The following is a 7,847-nucleotide window of genomic DNA, read 5'->3' as shown; positions in this document are numbered from 1 at the left end:
ACTCATATCATCAAGATCAATCAAGAGGGTATTACATCCATCAAGAGGGCCCAAACCTGGGTAAACATCGTGTCCCCTGCCTCCTGTTACCATTATCCTTAGACGCACAGTTCGGGACCCCCTACCCGAGATTCGCCGGTTTTGACAGCGACATTGGTGCTTTCATTGAGAGTTCCACTGTGACATTGAAAAGAAAGGTTTGATGGCTCGCCTTGTTATCAAGGACAACATCGCCTCGGGGGGAGCCCTGGCTTTAGGCCAAACCCTCCGACTAGGCAGCTTCGTCATGACCCCCCGTTCGGCCGCCGTTGTCGGTGTCAAACTAGCAGATCTCGGGTAGGGGGTCCCGAACTATGCGTCTAAGGCTAATGGTAACAGGAGGCGAGGAACACAATGTTTACCGAGGTTCGCACCCTCTCGATGGAGGTAATACCCTACTTCCTGCTTGATTGATCTTGATGATATGAGTATTACAAGAGTTGATCTACCACGAGATTGTAGAGGCTAAACCCTAGAAGCTAGCATATGATTATGATTGTTGTTGTCCTACGGACTAAACCCTCCGGTTTATATAGACACCAGAGGGGGCTAGTGTTACACAGAGTCGGTTACAGAGAAGGCGATCTACATATCCAAATTGCCAAGCTTGCCTTCCACGCAAAGGAGAGTCCCACCTGGACGCGAGACGAAGTCTTCAATCTTGTATCTTCATAGTCCAACAGTCCGGCCAAAGTATATAGTCCAGCTGTCCGAGGACCCCTCAGCAGCCCCTGAACCAGGCTTCAATGACGATGAGTCCGGTGCGCAGATTGTCTTCGGCATTGCAAGGTGGGTTCCTTCTCCGAATACTCCATAGAGGATCTTGAATATGAGGATCGTGTCCGGCTGTGCAAAATAATTTCCACTTACCACTGTAGAGAGCACAATATTCCACAAATCCAATCTGCTGACAACTTTTCATAGCGTGACATCACACCGCGGCCCGATCATTATGTGAACCGTTTTTCTCAACCTGCCACCGCACATATCGCGAGGCGGTTTTATTGGCACGTCTTGTCGAAGCAGAGATCGTGTCCCCTCATCACGGGATTCTCATCAATACGGGTGTGGGTAACCCAACCGCACCATCAACGCGGCGCTTGGGGAATAAGCAAGTTTACCGGGCAAGTGGGGAGGCGTAGGATCCCTACTGCCTTTATAAGGGGATAAGGACTCCCTTTTTCACCCACGCCTTCTTCTTCCTCTGCTCATCCATTCCCCCTCGCTCGAGCCCTAGCGCCCAAGCGTTCATCTTCTCCGCCCAAAAGGGTCTTCCAAAGATGTCCAGATCTGGAGCAGGAGGCAAGTGGATGGCCTCTACCGTCCGGGAGAAGGATGTCAAAAAGCTTCGGGAGGCCGGGTATCTGGCCAAGAAAATCGGCCACTGTCTTTCGACGGCGGGACAGATCGTCCCTACTCCGGAACCCCAGGAGATGGTTGTATTTCTCCCTCATTTGGTCTGCGGGCTAGGGTTTCCCCTCCAGTCATTCGTTTGCGGCATCATGTATTATTACAGGATCGTTTTTCATGATTTATCCCCCAATTCCATCCTCAACATCTCGACATTCATCGTCATGTGCGAGGCCTTTCTTCGCATCTCGCCACACTTCGACTTATGGCTGAAGGTTTTTAATGTGAAGCCCAAGGTAGTGAGCGGCGAGAACGCCGAGTGCGGAGGCGCCATGGTGAGCAAGATGCCCAACGTCACATGGCCAACAGGTACTTTCAATGATTCCGTCAAGGAGTGGCAGCAGCAGTGGTTTTACATCACTGAGCCGCGCGGCACGGAATGGGCCGCTGCTCCCGAATTCCGATCCAGAGCCCCCCTGTCGGTGTATAAAAGTAGGGGCTCTCCTTTTGACCCCTTTACTTGTGCACGGGCAGTCGGAGCCACGCGCCATGGCCGCACATGGCAGGGCAAAGCAGGGAAGCCGGAAGGAAGCCGAAGGCTCGAGACAAACAAGGCAACATCAAGGACCAAGGCCACAAAGTGCAGATTGACGAAGCAGGTTTCCCCGGGAAGACCCTTATCGGGGGCAGCCTCCGTAGCCCCGGCAAGCCCCTTGCCGGGGCAGCTCGCCCACACGAATGGAGCGGGCCACCCTCGAGCCATGGTCTCCAACACCAACGACCATGGTGGGCCAGGGCTCAGGAGGCATGCAGATCTTTGTGAAGACAAAGAATACTCAAGATCAGACTAGGATTGGAAGGCAACACTCCCCATCAAGATCCTTACTGAAGAAACCCACAAGACCCCCGGCAAGATCCTTGCCGGGGACGCCAGCGCGCCACGGCAGGGCCCTTGCCGGGCCACCCGGCAAGACCCTTGTCGGGCCACATGACAAGACCCTTCCCAGAGGCGACAGCAGGGCCACCGCCAGGCCCGCACCAACCATGTTCCTGCCGCCATTCGCATGCAGCTTCCAGCCCAACCAGCTGGGCAGGAACCTACGTGGCAACATGCAGCTTCCAGGCCAACTCAGCACACACCTGCGTGGCAGCATGCAGATCTTCACGGCGGCTCCACCACCGCGCCACCTCAGTTGCTTGCCTGCCTACATGGCACCGCATGCATCGCTGGCCAGGGCGCGTGTCAAAGCGAGGAGGAGCGGCGATGGACGGGACGGGCCTCGCTCCCATCCCCGATAAAGTGAAGGGACACCTAAGCCATGCATTAAATGCATCTTGTCCTGTAATACGAGCGATAATCTCGTAATACTGTAGGCTCTTTCCACCTCCTGTGTGCCACTGTGGCAGCCCCTTTCACCTATAAAAGGAGGCCCATGGCATAAAGGAAAAGGATTCGGCTCTTTCGAACCACGGAGCATCCGTAGCTAGTTCGAGAGCTCAAGAACACTCAATACATCCACCAAGCAGGACTACGGTATTACGCATCCTCGCGGCCCGAACATGGGTAAACGATCCCCATGTCAATTACTAATCCTGCTCTTCTCACAACCCCGCGCCCTGCAACCGTAGTAGGGATTCTTGTGATCCCATAGGTGTCGTTTCCCACCGACATCTTTGGCGTGCCAGGTAGGGGGCGCGCAATTGTGAGGATCTGGTCCAGCAGTTGACCTAGTTGTTCTTCATCGCCATGGCTCCTAACAAGAGGATGACCGCGGTGATCGGTTCGTCCGGGACCGGATTGCCAGTACCGGCGCAGACCAGTAGCGGGCCAGTCGCGGAGATAACCCGTGGTGCGACCCGCGAACATCCACATCACCCTGGAAGTCTAGGCCTGGCGAGTGGCATCGTTCGCGCGCCATGCGACGAGCCACCAGTCGCGGGCTCCATAGACGGAGTCGGGCCCCCCGCAGGCGATGCGGGCCCTCTAGGGGCACCGTCATCCCGCCGGACGGCGGCGCGGCGGCCTCCAAGACGCCAACACCGGTGCCCACGGCGCCTTTTCTCAGTTTGTGTGTGACGAGCAGCGCCGCCCTGCTGTTTACCCTTGGCGCCATCCTGGGAAGAGTCCCACGCGCCCTTCACATAATGAGGAAGGCCAACATGCGCGCCGAGGTGCTGACGGGGATGGCGAACGACTGCGGGGCCGTGACGCGGCTCCTTCTAACGTGGTTACAAGTCGAGGCGCATCGCGGTCCACCCAGCTTTCGCCGCCACCCACGCCAGCAGAAGCCCTATCACGCGCGCAGCTGCTCCTCGATTTTCCTCCCGCCGCGGATAAGCTTGATGAATGGAGGGCCACCGTCCGGAGCCTCGTCGGCATCGCCAACAACGATGATTTGCGACCAGCGGGACCCATAGGCCGTCGCTCCGTCGGGCCACCGCATGCCAGCAGAGGCCGGGCCGGAGGCGATGCAGCCACGATGCACTCCCCTCCTCCATCCCGACCACTGCGGGTGCCGGTCCGTCACGACGACGCTCGTGATGATATCTCCATAGCACCGTCCGACCCGCGAACCCACCGCGACCAACACCAAGTTCTTCGGGAGCAAGTTCATGAAGATGCTTGAACCACCATCGAGCGCCGACATGACGCGCGCCACCAGTCGGACAGGCGGGCAGGGCCCACCATGGATCACCCAGCACCGGGAGGCTACGGTGGCCTACCTTACGAGGTAGGTTGTCCGACCTTCACCCATGAGCTACGGCGGTTCTAGTGGCCCTCCCACCGCACGTTCAAGCCCTATGTTGGCGAAAAGTACAACGATAAGACTCATCCGTTGTAGTTCCTCAGCATCTACACCATCGCGATGCAAGCTGCTGGGGCCCTCGACGGCAAGGTGCTTGCCAATTACTTTCCGTTGGCACTCAAGCCCAATGTTATGTCATGGTTGATGCACTTGCTGGTAGACTCCATTTCATCTTGGGCGGATCTGTGTCATGAGTTTGTTGGCGCCTTTTGAGGGGGTATCCGGACAGCCGGACTATATACTTTGGCCGGACTGTTCGACCGTGAAGATACAAGACTCAAGACTTCATCCCGTGTCAGGATGGGACTCTCCTTTGCGTGGAAGACAAGCTTGGCGATTCGGATATTATATTTCCTTCTTTGTAACCGACTCCATGTAAACCCTAGCCCCCTCCGATGTCTATATAAACCGGAGGGTTCAGTCCGTATGAGGACGATCACAACATTCATAATCATCATAGGCTAGCTTCTAGGGTTTAGCCTCTACGGTCTTGTGGTAGATCAACTCTTGTAACACTCATATCATCAATAACAATCAAGCAGGAAGTAGGGTTTTACCTCCATCGAGAGGGCCCAAACCTTGGTAAACATTGTGTCCCTTACCTCCTGTTACCATTAGCCTTAGACGCATAGATCAGGACCCCCTACCCGAGATCCGCCGGTTTTGACACCGACATTGGTGCATTCATTGCGAGTTCCTCTGTGTCGTCGCTGCAAGGATCGATGGCCCGTCTTGTTGTCAAGAACAACATAACCTCTAGGGGAGCTCTTGCTGTAGGCCAAACTCTCTGACTAGATGGCTTCATCATGGCCGCCCAGTCGGCTGTCGCGTCGACGATGACCTCTTGGGTCATCACGAATAGCCTCCACGTCAATTCGGAACTCGCCGAACAGATGGATCCAATAGAGCTCTCCTCCCTTAATGAGCTCTTGGATCGTATCGCCGCTTTGGGAGACGCTACAGACTATGACCGGACTGGGCTTAAACCCGACCAGAGGGATATTAAATCCCCGCCGGTCACCCACGAGATAGCGGTAGTGGAGGAGCCACATATGGACCGTCCCTCTATTCTGAGGACGAACTATGTCCGGATCACCGAGCTCGCTGAGCCGGATACCTGTTCGCAGGAGGAAACGACCCAGATCCCGAGCTTAGAATCGGGCAACGGGTCGGAGAAATGGGGCAACATCCCGGAACCCAAGACGTCGAGCCCGGGAGCTCCCCTACCCCAGGGCGTTAGATCGGATCAGAATCCAGAGTCAGCTACTCCCACCCACCCAGGCTTAAACCATCTCTCCCATATCAGATAAGAGCCACAAGAGACAGTACGTCGCTACTAGGCAGATTCCTCCTTGTGATAAACAAGGTCAAGGACTATCGCGAGGAGGACGCAATTTCAAATTTTTGCAAAAAATGCACGAACAAAGGGATCCTTAATGCTATAAGTCGTCGTGACATAGTACACTTTGCTGACTTAGCAGCCATAGTACAGAAGTACTATGCGATGGAAAGTACCTGGAAAGCCCAAACATAATTTTGGGATAGTCCGGCTCTCACCAAAACCTTTGTCCGAACTAAACGGGCAAACTCCCATAAGTCAGCCGATCCAATCCCCAAGAAACCAAAGCCCACCCCAGGGCGTGGAACCATATTGGAAGAATGGCTCAATGGGCCATGCAAACTCCACAGCTCGCCGGACACTACACCAACACATAGCCTTAGAGCATGTTGGATACTCCGCCAGGTAGCAAAAAGTGGCGAGGATCTTCTAGTAAGCCATAAAGCAGAACAACATCCCACCAAATAAAACAATACGGTACTGACAATCTTCAAGACTTTCGCCTCAAATAATAGGCGCAAGCGAGCCCATCGAAATCGCGCCGAAATTTACCACGTGGCAAAAATAAACCCGTGGAACGACACTGCTATAACTTTCAGTGCCAGTGATGAACCCTAATTCCAGATAGTCCGGGCACCTGCCGCATTGGTCCTTAGCCCAATCGTGGATGGCTTTTGGCTCACTAAAGTACTCATGGATGGCGGAAGTGGACTAAACTTGATCTATGAAGAAACACTCAGCAAGATGAAATGGACAAAAGTCGCATTGAGCAGAGCGGCACACTCGATGTAGTATACGGCACCCCGGAGAATTACAAGTCCGAAGAAATCACATTCCAAGTGGCTCCTTTCAGCAGCGGATACCATGCCCTTTTAGGGTGGGACGCATTCACAAGCTTTCAAGCTATACCACATTATGGATACATGAAGCTTAAAATGCCCGGACCCAATGGAATCATCACTCTAGCCAATGACCCGGACGTCGCACTCCGCGCCGAAAATAAAACTGCAGCCCTTGCCCTCGAGGCATTATCTGAAGCCCTAGCGGCCGAAGAACTAACAACGCTGCACACCACAGTGGACAGGGACGACGTGATACTCGACAAACGACCCAAGTCCACATCGTTTAAACCCGCAGACGAGATAGTCAAATTCCAGGTCCATCCAACGGACCCCACCAAGACAGCTTCCATCGAGACACAGTTGAGTCCCACAATGGACGCCGCACTACGCGAATTCCTATGCGAGAATTGGGACATTTTTGCCTGGCATCCTTTAGACACGCCAGGCATCCCACGCGAGCTGGCCGAACACAGCCTCAAGATACTAAAAGGATACAAGCCAGTCAAATAGACTCTTAGGCGCTTCTTAGAGCCTAAACGGCAAGCCATGGGAGAAGAGCTAGCCAAGCTACTTGAGGCCGGATTCATCAGAGATATCAAGCATCCGGACTGGCTGGCAAACCTGGTAATGGTACCGAAGAAGGACAAGTCCTGGCGCCTATGTGTCGACTTCAAAGACCTCAACAAGGCTTGCCCCAAGGATCCCTTCCCCCTCCCTCGCATCGACCAAATAATCGACGCCACCGCAGGACACGACTCACTATGTTTCCTCGAAGCATACTTGGATACCATCAAATAAAAACGGCAGAGTCTCACCAAGCTGCAACGGCCTTCATAACACCATATGGTCCTTTCTTCTTCAACACTATGCCTTTCAGGCTTAAAAATGTCGGCGCAACCTATCAACGCATGATTCAAACATGCCTGGAGAAGCAAATCGGCAAAACAGTGGAGGCATATGTGGACAACGTGGTCATAAAAACAAGACACGTCAAAACCTTAATAGATGACTTGAGGCTTACGTTCGTTAACCTCCAGACATACGACATCAAGCTAAACCCAGAAAAGTGTGTTTTCGGCGTGCCCTCCGGAAAGCTTCTCAGCTTCATTGTTTCCAATAGAGGAATTGAAGTGAATCTGGCAAAAATCCGAGCTCTGTCGTAGTTGGCTATCCCAACAGACCTCAAGCATATCCAGAAACTAGCTGGGTGCGTGGCTGCCCTAAGCCGCTTTATCTCCCGATTAGGACAAAAGGCATTACCTCTTTACCGCCTTCTTCGGCGCAGCGAACACTTCGTAACGTTATGAATTAGAGTCATGCTTTGAGATATGGAGGTGATAATATTAGAGTCATGCTAGTTGAGTAGTTGTGAATTTGAGAAATACTTGTGTTGAAGTTTGCAACTCCCGTAGCATGCACGTAAGGTAAACGTTATGTAACAAATTTGAAAGATGAGGTGTTATTTGATTG

The sequence above is a fragment of the Triticum dicoccoides genome, chromosome 7B, assembly GCF_002162155.2.
Source record: "Triticum dicoccoides isolate Atlit2015 ecotype Zavitan chromosome 7B, WEW_v2.0, whole genome shotgun sequence".
In the NCBI taxonomy this organism is placed as follows: Eukaryota; Viridiplantae; Streptophyta; class Magnoliopsida; order Poales; family Poaceae; genus Triticum; species Triticum dicoccoides.
Note: the sequence above shows the minus strand (reverse complement) of the source record.